This window comes from Coregonus lavaretus, assembly GCF_964263955.1.
Source record: "Coregonus lavaretus genome assembly, chromosome: 18".
NCBI classification, from domain to species: domain Eukaryota; kingdom Metazoa; phylum Chordata; class Actinopteri; order Salmoniformes; family Salmonidae; genus Coregonus; species Coregonus lavaretus.
In genome coordinates this window covers 50,359,333-50,372,516 of record NC_140005.1, presented here as the reverse complement: position 1 = coordinate 50,372,516, position 13,184 = coordinate 50,359,333, and positions in this window count along the sequence as shown.

The following is a 13,184-nucleotide window of genomic DNA, read 5'->3' as shown; positions in this document are numbered from 1 at the left end:
TAAGTCTCATAGATCAACGCACTGCGCTCTTTTTGTCTATAAAGCCCTCTTGCATAAACTTCTGCCATACCTTACCTCATTGTTAACCTTTTTTTTTTTTATGAGATTCCCAGGTTTTCCAGAATACCCGGTTGGAATATTCCTGGAAACGGGAGGGAATAAGCAGGAAATCCTTTAAACAGGATTTCTTGAAAATCTGGGAATTTTGGGAAATAATTTTGCAACCCTACTTGCAGGCCTGATGTGGCCTGTAAACCATGAGCTTCAGGTCACTGTATTAGGGTAAAACTAGGTCTCAAAAAAGGCCTTATGGGATATGTCATGTATTGTCATAAAGCGTTTAATTTTAATTATAACATTTGCTCAGGAATTCACTTGGCGAAGACCACAGGACTGAAAATGAATGAATTCAACAACCATGTCTCTGTCACTAACAAATAAAGTCATGGCTGGTAACTCTACAATTCACTCGAAAAGACAAGGCACAAAGGGAAATTATATTGGAGGTATGGCTTTCAGTTAGACCTTTTTTGGCCATCCATGATTGGAAGTGTTTAAGTGGTCTATGGTAGAGGTACATTATTGTCAATTACTTTACTAGAAATATAGGCTTTGTCACTGTGGTGGTTCACTATAAAGGCACATTTGACCTTTTCTAAAAGCATGCTTTTGTGCCTGTGGACTTTATGTAAGAAAGGTACTATCTGAGATTTTAACTGGGGTACAAAGGATGACCTTACAGGGTACCCCTCCAGTGACTAGCGGTTGTACCCCTTTAAGAACACATCTAAACCTTTATTTCTGAGAGTGTAAGGTGTACTTTGTTTAAAGTCGGACTGCAAATCCTTCTAGAACATTTGTAAAGCGACCACTCTATTTAATATTGGTTGTTCTTTGGATGTCACAGCAGTGTGTCTGCCTATGTCCATGCCTTAGCCACATAGCAGTTGCAGATGGCTTAGTGGGACTGAGGTGCCAAGGGCCCGATTCCGACTTAAGAAATGTACGCCTTTCCTATGAGGGCCTTTCCTACGCACTTCTAAGTAGATGGTATTTAGACTTACATTATGGTAACGGGCTTTGCAGGCGTGGTTCCCTTGCGCGCCCTGAATATATTTAATTAAACCGCTGAAAACCCTCCCAATTGCTGGCCAACAGATTTTCTTGTGGAGTTTTCATTCAATAGGGTTTTCAGTACATTTATCTAAAGCCATCCCTATAAATACAGTGTACCTTTAATTAGAATTTTGTCGACAGACTATAATACATTGAGAAAACGGGTTCAGAGTAAAGGGATCAATGAAAGAAAGCCATCTAAATATATATTTCAGCACCAACTTGTAGATTTTAAAACAAATACTCAGATTTTGTAGATTATTTAGGCAGATTTTAGGGTTAGGAAAGTATGTATGGCGTGTAGGTTTGGAGAGCCGTTACACACAAAATACTGTATATTGATTAATCAAAAATACAGTGGTTTGATTCACCCTGAAAGTTGTCATATTCAAGTTCAATCCATGAAATATTGGAAAGTGGAAAAAAGTGTACAATAAGAGTTGAACAACAGTCCTATAAATCTACCCTAATCCTCACTAATCATGGAACTCTATGACACCGGTCCAGTCGTCGTGAACTGTGCGCCACGCTCCAGATTTAACCTGTTACGTGTGGTCTGAGTTCCATAATGATTCAAGTAGGCTTTCCCAAATTATTACATTTACGTCATTTAGCAGACACTCTTATCCAGAGTGACTTACAGGAGCAATTAGGGTTAAGTGCCTTTCTCAAGGGCATATCGACAGATTTTTCACCTAGTTGGCTCGGGGATTAGAACCAGCGACCTTTTGGTTACTGGCACAACGCTCTCAACCACTAAGCTACCTGCCGCCCCGGCACAACTAATATGATCCACTAATGCTGGCAACCCTCAGGAACAACTACACAGACATGAGAGAGGAAAGAAAGGTAAACAGAATGGAATGGAATAATGCAAAATGTAAGCTACAAAGAGATGAAAACAAACACTAAAGTGACAGTTATAAATTATATATGGGTATTACTGACGGTGGCTCCCGATAATGGCTAATGTTTAACATGATACAAATTGTAAAATAAAACAGAGAAAAGCCTGTGTATATAATTAAAACATTCCAAAGCACATACATCAACTCAGCAGGTTCAGCCCTACAGAAGCCTATAGCTTAGTCTCCAAATTTCATCAACGGATATTATAAGGTCACACAATTAAAATTCAGAATAACGGCACAGCTTTATAACTTACTTCACTGTGGAGAAGGGGCCGCAATGCATGTCATGAAGATATGATTTTCAGTTTGCGTCCATATGACTGGTTTCACATTCGTCTCCAGGGATCAAATGGAAAAATCAGCTAAAACAATTGCTATGTGTATTTACAATCCCCTTCTCCAAACGGATTACTAATTTATCTAGCTCTTATCAATAGCTCTTATCAATTTATAAATTACTGTGCATGGAGAATACTGAAATGTCTATCTGCAAAAAATTAAGTAGATGCTTTTTCCACTTAGAACCGGCAGGTTCGCTCGGCCTTATTCATGGTTTCCTTGCACGTAAAGGTGCTGGAATTATGAGGGAATTAAGTCAATGTCAGAATACGGGGAATCTCTCTCCGCCACACCTTCATTTCTTAGATCGCCACCTCGAACGAATAGTGGGCGAATAGCATGCTATTCTCATGCTTAAGTTCAAGGTCAGAATACGCATAGAGAGAAAAGTGCATAAAAAGGGAACTACATTCCATTTGCGCACGCTTAACTCGGGTCGGAATCGGCCCCCAAGTGCTTAGTTGTTGCCAAGCCCTCTCAGTGGCTATTGCCAGTGCCTTGGCTTCCGATCAGATGGAGAAAACTGTGGGCCTGCAGAGACTCAATCGAACTGCGCCAAATTCTTAGAAAGTAGGGAGTTTATGAGCTAACAGTGAACAAACACTGAGTATATCTGAAATAGAGTTAGTCCAGTTGCAATTGTATAGAGAGTGAAAATATTTTTTCACCAATCTCCCATTGACATCAATGCATGATTTATACAAGAGTTCAAGTTACAGTCCACACATTTTCAGGTTCAGGAGGAGAGTTTATGTGAACTGGACGAATTAAACAACCCTGTGAGACCCACAGTTGCAAAAATGCAACAGGTCCTAAACTCATGTCAAACACTGCATAGTTAACCTCCTTAGACCCAGATGTATATTTTTGTAGCATTTGTTGTGTGTCCTGTCTTCTCTTAAGATGTAGTGATTATGTAGGAATAAATAAATAGAGAAACAAACATTCTGAGCCAGAGCTAGAGGTATTTTTGTAATTGTGGCAACAACAAAACACATTCTGGCCATAAATGGCCATGTACTCTTATAATCTCCACCCGGCACAGCCCGAAGAGGACTGGCCACCCCTCAGAGCCTGGTTCCTCTCTAGGTTTCTTCCTAGGTTCCTGCCTTTGTAGGGAGTTTTTCCTGGCCACCGTGCTTCTACATCTGCATTGCTTGCTGTTTGGGGTTTTAGACTTTATAAATACATTTGATTGATTGATTTGCAAAAATGCTTAGGTCTCACAGTTAAAGGTGACATTGTCATGGTGCAAAAGCAATGTGTGAAGTGCAAAAGGTATCTTAAACCAATTTCTTCAGAAATTGTAAGAGATTATGCGTTATAAGGAGGAGATAATTTAACTAGAGTTAATTCAACTGAGCAATACATCAACAGTAAACACTTTATAACGCACATTATTGAAGAACAGTTCCAAATTAAATCATGCTGCCAGGTTACAATAACGTTTATAGTAAGTTTGGTGTATTTGCACCACGAAAATGTGAATCGTGAATGTATGTGGTCAAAGAAAAAGCCCAGTTGTCATTTTTCCACCTCGTTAAAAATCCCAGTTGATTATTTTTGACTGGCAGACAACTAATTACATTTTAATCTTTGAGCATGTGATCATATCTTTTTTCAAGAGGATCAGGAGGCGATCATCTTATATAAATAGCCTGGGAAGACCACCAGTCCAGAGGCTTAGACAGGAAGGTCAGTGGCTGAGATGAGGCCGAGAAGAATGCAACTCCTGTTATGGGCTTTTCCTCTGCTGTCTACTCCACAGTCAAACACATTGCTGACATTCAATTCCCATACATGTCAAGAAATGCACTTATGTAATTACATTGTATTAGGCTACACAAGGGAGACTAGCATCACTGGTTGGTTGATTTTTAGTGGGAGGCAAACTCTATTATATTTATTTTGTTATGTGCGGTGTAATCAAATAATATTTGTGGGATAGCAGAGGTTTAATTAGTATTGGCCTGCAAGCAGTATTCTTGTGAACCTTACCAGTTTTAATATAATGTTAGCTATCATGTTTGCTAACTTCATATTAATTATGCTGAGATGTTGCACAAGTTGAGACTGTAGACCAACTGCACTTGAACTATTCACACACTTCTAAAATGTGTTGCTTTCATTGGCATGTCTGTCTGTATTGTAATGTGCAAAGACATAGTAAACTCAGCAAAAAAAGAAATGTCCCTTTTTCAGGACCCTGTCTTTCAAAGATAATTCATAAAAATCCAAATAACTTCACAGATCTTCATTGTAAAGGGTTTAAACACTGCTTCCCATGCTTGTTCAATGAACCATCAAAAATTTATGAACATGCACCTGTGGAACGGTCGTTAAGACACTAACAGCTTACAGACGGTAGGCAATTAAGGTCACAGTTATGAAAACTTAGGACACTAAAGAGGCCTTTCTACTGACTCTGAAAAACACCAAAAGAAAGATGCCCAGGGTCCCTGCTCATCTGCGTGAACGTGCCTTAGGCATGCTGAAAGGAGGCATGAGGATTGCAGATGTGGCCAGGGCAATAAATTGCAATGTCCGTACTGTGAGACGACTAAGACAGCACTACAGGGAGACAGGACGGACAGCTGATTGTCCTCGCAGTGGCAGACCACGTGTAACAACACCTGCACATGATCGGTACATCCGAACATCACACCTGCGGGACAGGTACAGGATGGCAACAACAACTGCCCGAGTTACACCAGGAACGCACAATCCCTTCATCAGTGCTCAGACTGTCCACAATAGGCTGAGAGAGGCTGGACTGAGGGCTTGTAGGCCTGTTGTAAGGCTGGTCCTCACCAGACATCACCAGCGACAACGTCGCCTATGGGCACAAACCCACCGTCGCTGGACCAGACAGGACTGGCAAAAAGTGTTCTTCACTGACGAGTCGCGGTTTTGTCTCACCAGGGGTGATGGTTGGATTCACGTTTATGGTCAAAGGAATGAGCATTACACCGAGGCCTCTACTCTGGAGCGGGATCGATTTGGAGGTGGAGGGACCGTCATGGTCTGGGGTGGTGTGTCACAGCATAATCGGACTGAGCTTGATGTCATTGCAGGCAATCTCAACGCTGTGCGTTACAGGGAAGACATCCTCCTCCCTCATGTGGTACCCTTCCTGCAGGCTCATCCTGACATGACCCTCCAGCATGACAATGCCACCAGCCATACTGCTTATTCTGTGCGTGATTTCCTGCAAGACAGGAATGTCAGTGTTCTGCTATGGCCAGCGAAGAGCCCGGATCTCAATCCCATTGAGCACATCTGGGACCTGTTGGATCGGCGGGTGAGGGCTAGGGCCATTCCCCCCAGAAATGTCTGGGAACTTGCAGGTGGAAGAGTGGGGTAACTCACAGCAAGAACTGGCAAATCTGGTGCAGTCCATGAGGAGGAGATGCACTGCAGTACTTAATGCAGCTGGTGGCCACACCAGATACTGACTGTTACTTTTGATTTTGACCCCCCCCTTTGTTCAGGGACACATTATTCAATTTCTGTTAGTCACATGTCTGTGGAACTTGTTCAGTTCATGTTTCAGTTGTTGAATCTTGTTATGTTCATACAACTATTTACACATGTTAAGTTTGCTGAAGATAAACACAGTTGACAGTGAGAGGACGTTTCTTTTTTTGCTGAGTTTAGATGTGACCTATATTGATGAGCAAAGAAAAGGGCACTGATCTCATGCTGTGTACTGGCTTAATCTGACAGTGGTCATGAAAGAGCCCTTTGTGTACCAGTTTAATTTAAGGACAAAGAAATTGAGTGGGAAGAGATTTACGATGTACCGATTCCATGGCACATGGTTTATGAACTGATACACAAAACGACGCTGGATTCAAAACTTAGAGTTTTTCAATTTAAATTATTATACAAAATTCTTGCAACCAATATAATGTTAAATATATGGGTGATACAATGTCCTTGAGTGGCCCAGCCAGAGCCCATACGTGAACCCGATCGAACAGCTCTGGAGAGACCTGAAAATACCCAGCTCTAAAGATGTTGCTGAGAAGAGACAGAATCATTAGATCATTTGTTTTGGTACTGTCCATATGTAGCTTGTTTTTGGTCGAGGGTTCAGGAATGGCTGAAGAATTGCAACATTTACCTGTAGCTAATTCTGCAAATAGCACTGCTGGATGATATTAAAAGTCCAAGTCAATCGATCAATAATATAATATTACTCTTAGCAAAAATAAGTATATTTTATTTACAATATGTAGAATTTATGAGAATAGAAAGGTTCAGAACTTTTATGAAACATCACAGCACAGTTGAAAAATATATGGCAAATAGAAATCAAAACTGGATGATGTTCAGAGATAGATGGGAGGGGTTGAGTGCAGCTGAAGGATGGGACTAAAAACAAACAAAAGATAACTATGTCCGTAAAATGTATATACAGTGCCTTCGGAAAGTATTCAGACCCCTTGACTTTTTCCACATTTTGTTACGTTACAGACTTATTCTAAAATGGATTAAATTTTAAAAAATCCTCAGCAATCTACACACAATACCCCATTATGACAGTGAAAACAGGTTTTTTGACATTTTTTCTAATTTATTAAAAATAAAAACCAGAAATACCTTATTTACAGAAATATTCAGACCCTTTACTATGAGACTCGAAATTGAGCTCATGTGCATCCTGTTTCCATTGATCATCCTTGAGATGTTTCTACAACTTTATTGGAGTCCACCTGTGGTAAATTAAATTGATTGGACATGATTTGGAATGGCACACACCTGTCTATATAAGGTCCCACAGTAGACAGTTCATGTCAGAGCAAAAACCAAGCCATGAGGTCGAAGGAATTGTCAGTAGAGCACAGATCTGGTGAAGGGTACCAAAAAATGTCTGCTGCATTGAAGGTCCAGAAGAACACAGTGGCCTACATCGTTCTTAAAAGAAAGAAGTTTGGAACCACCAAGACTCTTCCTAGAGCTGGCTGCCGGCCAAACTGAGCAATCGGAGGAGAAGGAACTTGGTCAGTGATGTGACCAAGAATCTGATGTTCTCTCTGACAGAGCTCTGGAGTTACTCTGTGGTGATGGGAGAACCTTCTAGAGGACAATCATCTCTGCAGTACTCCACCAATCAGGCCTTTATGGTAGAGTGGCCAGACAGAAGCCACTCCTCAGTAAAAGGCACATGACAGCCCGCTTGGAGTTTGCCAAAAGGCACCTAAAGACTCTCAGACCATGAGAAAAAAGATTCTCTGGTCTGATGAAACCAAGACTGAACTCTTTGGCCTGAATGCCAAGCGTCACGTCTGAAGGAAACCTGGTACCATCCCTACGGTGAAGCATGGTGGTGGCAGCATCATGCTGTGGGGATGTTTTTCAACGGCAGGGACTGGGAGACTAGTCAGGATCGTGGTAAAGATGAACGGAGCAAAGTACAGAGAGATACTTGATGAAAACCTGCTCCAGAGCGCGCAGGACCTCAGACTGGGGCAAAGGTTCACCTTCCAACAGGACAACGACCCTAAGCACACAGCCAAGACAACGCAGGAGTGGCTTCGGGACAAGTCTCTGAATGTCCTTGAGTGGCCCAGCCAGAGCCCAGACTTGAACCCGATCGAACATCTCTGGAGAGACCTGAAAATACCCAGCTCTAAAGATATTGCTGCGAAGAGACAGAATCATTAGATAATTTGTTTTGGCACTGTCCATATGTAGCTTGTTTTTGGTCGAGGGTTGAAAATAGCCGTGCAGCATAGCTCCCCATCCAACCTGACAAAGCTTGAGAGGATCTGCAGAGAAGAATGGAAGAAACTCCCCAAATACAGGTGTGCCAAGCTTGTAGCGTCATACCCAAGAAGACTCAATGCTGTAATCACTGCCAAAGGTGCTTCAACAAAGTACTGAGTAAAGGGTCTGAATACTTATGTAAATGTAATATTTCAGTTTTTTATTTTAATAAATTAGCAAGCATTTCTACAAACCTGTTTTGCTTTGTCATTATGGGGTATTGTGTGCAGATTGATGAGGGGGAAAAAATTATTTTAGAATAAGGCTGTAACGTAACAAAATGTGATAAAAGTCAAGGGATCTGAATACTTTCCGAAGGCACTGTATAATGTATAAGCTGGAAGTAGAAGCCGAAGTGTTGTTGTCCATTAGTTTATTCCAGTTAGGGGAGGGGTTGTAGGGTTAGGAGAAAGTAATAAAGGAAAATATATGAAAAAAATATATATATGGGAGATTGGACATTATGCAGACAATAACATTGATGGAAGCCACAATGTATCTGCAATGTTAAAGATGATCTACCCCCTAATACAAATAATAATAAAAAGAGCACTTCTGTGTCAACACTACTAAACAGACATTAACACATTGAGGGTTGCTATGCACTGTTGAGTACTATATTTTGTCTGCCAGACACTAAAGCTTGGATTATAGTTATTGCGTATAATGTGTGTGAGTACTGTATGTGTTTTATGTAATCACTGATTCACACCCTAATAGTTCAGAAGAGGATGTATCCAATAGGGCGGTAGCAAATCCAATTTATTGGATAGAGTAAAGTGTGCTGAAATAGCAGTGGGATGGATTCAAACCCATGCTACAGCAGCATATGTGTCCTGGAGACAGTGGTTTAGACCGCTACACCACCCTAGGCCACATGATTAACATTTGAAAATAATCAAATGCATAAGCTGTGTTAGGCAAAAGCTTACTGATCTTGCACATTATTTTGACTGCTTAATCTTCTGACATTAACCTATGGACACCCGCCAACTGATGTCATATTTCACCCTAGCCTCAACAAATAGGCCTTATCAGACCTTGTCTCAAGTGTCTCTAATGCATTCAATCTTTATAGCAAGGTGTCAGTGAGCATTCTTAACAATGAGGCTTCAAGAAAATCAGATTACTTAACTTTGTTGGGTCCATTGAGGCGGTGACTTGTTGGGGAGGGGGGAGCGATGTTTCCCTTTGAGGCACAAAGCTTCCCTGCAATGAGACTGTCAGTTGCCTGGCATTGTGATGACAGGATAAGTGGATCCATTGGGTTGAGATGTGGCTTGTTCTAGTGGTTCATGAGAGGCCTCACACAAACCTGTTCCTCAGAGCCAGGCGATAAGCTTTCTCCGCCATGGAGACCCAAGGTCCAGGCTCTCAGAAAAGTACTCTGCCTAAACAGGATAGCCTCAAAGGGGGTAGGCAGGGGACAAGGAGGCACAATTGCAAACTGTGATCTAGCAAAACTTTACACCCCTTCAGGGATGGTCTGTGAGTGCCTGTGAAATCGGTTCCCGCCCACTCTTGCCAAGTGAGTCATCGTAGGAGTGGGTGACAAGGCCTGTCAGCGAGCCAGACATATGAACTCTTCTGCTAAGGAGGAGCTAAAAGCTATAACACGTTGAAGAGAGCAAACATCTACTGTTTAAATAATCTGTTAGAGAAATATTTGGACAATGAAAGTAGAGCAACAAAGGTGGCAGACTTACAGTAATGCATGCATCTGGAAATTATACAGCATGCATCAGACAGGTTTGATAGGATGTCATCGATCAACAATTTCTTGATCGATGAAAATAAAATCGACATACTGTTCAACCTGAAAACACCAGAATCTAGGCAAATGGCTGAAAATAGAAGGCAATCTTACCTTTCTGGAGAAGGCTAAAACATTATGCGAGCTTCAGGCAGCTGGAGAACCCCAAAAGACCAGAGCAACTGCCCACTGTGAGGGAAAAAAGTATTTGATCCCCTGCTGATTTTGTACGTTTGCCCACTGACAAAGACATGATCAGTCTATAATTTTAATGGTAGGTTTATTTGAACAGTGAGAGACAGAATAACAACAACAAAATCCAGAAATACGCATGTCAAAAATGTTATAAATTGATTTGCATTTTAATGAGGGAAATAAGTATTTGACCCCCTCTCAATCAGAAAGATTTCTGGCTCCCAGGTGTCTTTTATACAGGTAACGAGCTGAGATTAGGAGCACACTCTTAAAGGGAGTGCTCCTAATCTCAGCTTGTTACCTGTATAAAAGACACCTGTCCACAGAAGCAATCAATCAATCAGATTCCAAACTCTCTACCATGGCCAAGACCAAAGAGCTCTCCAAGGATGTCAGATACAAGATTGTAGACCTACACAAGGCTGGAATGGGCTACAAGACCATCGCCAAGCATCTTGGTGAGAAGGTGACAACAGTTGGTGCGATTATTCGCAAATGTAAGAAACACAAAATAACTGTCAATCTCCCTTGGCCTGGGGCTCCATGCGAGATCTCACCTCGTGGAGTTGCAATGATCATGAAAACGGTAAGGAATCAGCCCAAAACTACACGGGAGGATCTTGTCAATGATCTCAAGGCAGCTGGGACCATAGTCACCAAGAAAACAATTGATATACAGGCCTGTCTAAAGTTTGCCAATGAACATCTGAATGATTCAGAGGAGAACTGGGTGAAACTGTTGTGGTCAGATGAGACCAAAATCGAGCTCTTTGCCATCAACTCAATTCGCCGTGTTTGGTGGAGGAGGAATGCTGCCTATGACCCCAAAAACACCATCCCCACCTTCAAACATGGAGGTGGAAACATTATGCTTTGGGGGTGTTTTTCTGCTAAGGGGACAGGACAACTTCACCGCATCAAAGGGACGATGGACGGGCCGTGTACCGTCAAATCTTGGGTGAGAACCTCCTTCCCTCAGCCAGGGCATTGAAAATGGGTCGTGGATGGGTATTCCAGCATGACAATGACCCAAAACACACGGCCAAGGCAACAAAGGAGTGGCTCAAGAAGAAGCACATTAAGGTCCTGGAGTGGCCTAGCCAGTCTCCAGACCTTAATCCCATAGAAAATCTGTAGAGGGAGCTAAAGGTTAAAGTTGCCAAACATCAGCCTCGAAACCTTAATGACTTGGAGAAGATCTGCAAAGAGGAGTGGGACAAAATCCCTCCTGAGATGTGTGCAAACCTGATGGCCAACTACAAGAAACGTCTGACCTCTGTGATTGCCAACAAGGGTTTTGCCACCAAGTACTAAGTCATGTTTTGCAGAGGGGTCAAATACTTATTTCCCTCATTAAAATGCAAATCAATTTATAACATTTTTGACATGCATTTTTCTGGATTTTGTTGTTGTTATTCTGTCTCTCACTGTGCAAACAAACCTACCATTAAAATTATAGACTGATCATGTCTTTGTCAGTGGGAAAACGTACAAAATCAGCAGGGGATCAAATACTTTTTTCCCTCACTGTAACTTTTTCCTCCACTTTGTGTCCTGCTGTGTGGATTGCAAAAATATTTTTCCAAGAAGGATAACTTTACTAAATGGCTTTCTGCAAAATCACTTTGGATACTAAAACAATTCTACACAAATACACAAGCTTAATTTTCCAATGAAAATATTCAAACATCTGGCATACATCCCAAAATCGTTGGACTCCAGTAGTGGTAAGAATGACAGGAATTTTAGTTGGACAATGGCATACTCTTGGTGAATTGTCTGTGGGATGGGGGCCATGGGAAGACTGAAACTATTCAAATTTTCTGAAATATGTCACCTATTTCAGTCAAGGCATTGATTCAATCATATCAAGCGTTGGCAGACATTTTGTTGTTTTTGGCGGTGTTGGTGGTATAACTGCATATGAGCTGACAAACACACTGCTCAAAAAAATTAAGGGAACACTTAAACAACACAATGTAACTCCAAGTCAATCACACTTCTGTGAAATCAAACTGTCCACTTAGGAAGCAACACTGATTGACAATAGATTTCACATGCTGTTGTGCAAATGGAATAGACAACAGGTGGAAATTATAGGCAATTAGCAAGACACCCCCAATAAAGAAGTGGTTCTGCAGGTGGTGACCACAGACCACTTCTCAGTTCCTATGCTTCCTGGCTGATGTTTTGGTCACTTTTGAATGCTGGCGGTGCTTTCACTCTAGTGGTAGCATGAGACGGAGTCTACAACCCACACAAGTGGCTCAGGTAGTGCAGCTCATCCAGGATGGCACATCAATGCGAGCTGTGGCAAGAAGGTTTGCTGTGTCTGTCAGCGTAGTGTCTAGAGCATGGAGGCGCTACCAGGAGACAGGCCAGTACATCAGGAGACGTGGAGGAGGCCGTAGGAGGGCAACAACCCAGCAGCAGGACCGCTACCTCCGCCTTTGTGCAAGGAGGAGCAAGAGGAGCACTGCCAGAGCCCTGCAAAATGACCTCCAGCAGGCCACAAATGTGCATGTGTCTGCTCAAACGGTCAGAAACAGACTCCATGAGGGTGGTATGAGGGCCCGAGGTCCACAGGTGGGGGTTGTGCTTACAGCCCAACACCGTGCAGGACGTTTGGCATTTGCCAGAGAACACCAAGATTGGCAAATTCGCCACTGGCGCCCTGTGCTCTTCACAGATGAAAGCAGGTTCACACTGAGCACATGTGACAGACGTGACAGAGTCTGGAGACGCCGTGGAGAACGTTCTGCTGCCTGCAACATCCTCCAGCATGACCGGTTTGGCAGTGGGTCAGTCATGGTGTGGGGTGACATTTCTTTGGGGGGCCGCACATCCCTCCATGTGCTCGCCAGAGGTAGCCTGACTGCCATTAGGTACCGAGATGAGATCCACAGACCCCTTGTGAGACCATATGCTGGTACGGTTGGCCCTGGGTTCCTCCTAATGCAAGACAATGCTAAACCTCATGTGGCTGGAGTGTGTCAGCAGTTCCTGCAAGAGGAAGGCATTGATGCTATGGACCGCCCGTTCCCCAGACCTGAATCCAATTGAGCACATCTGGGACATCATGTCTCGCTCCATCCACC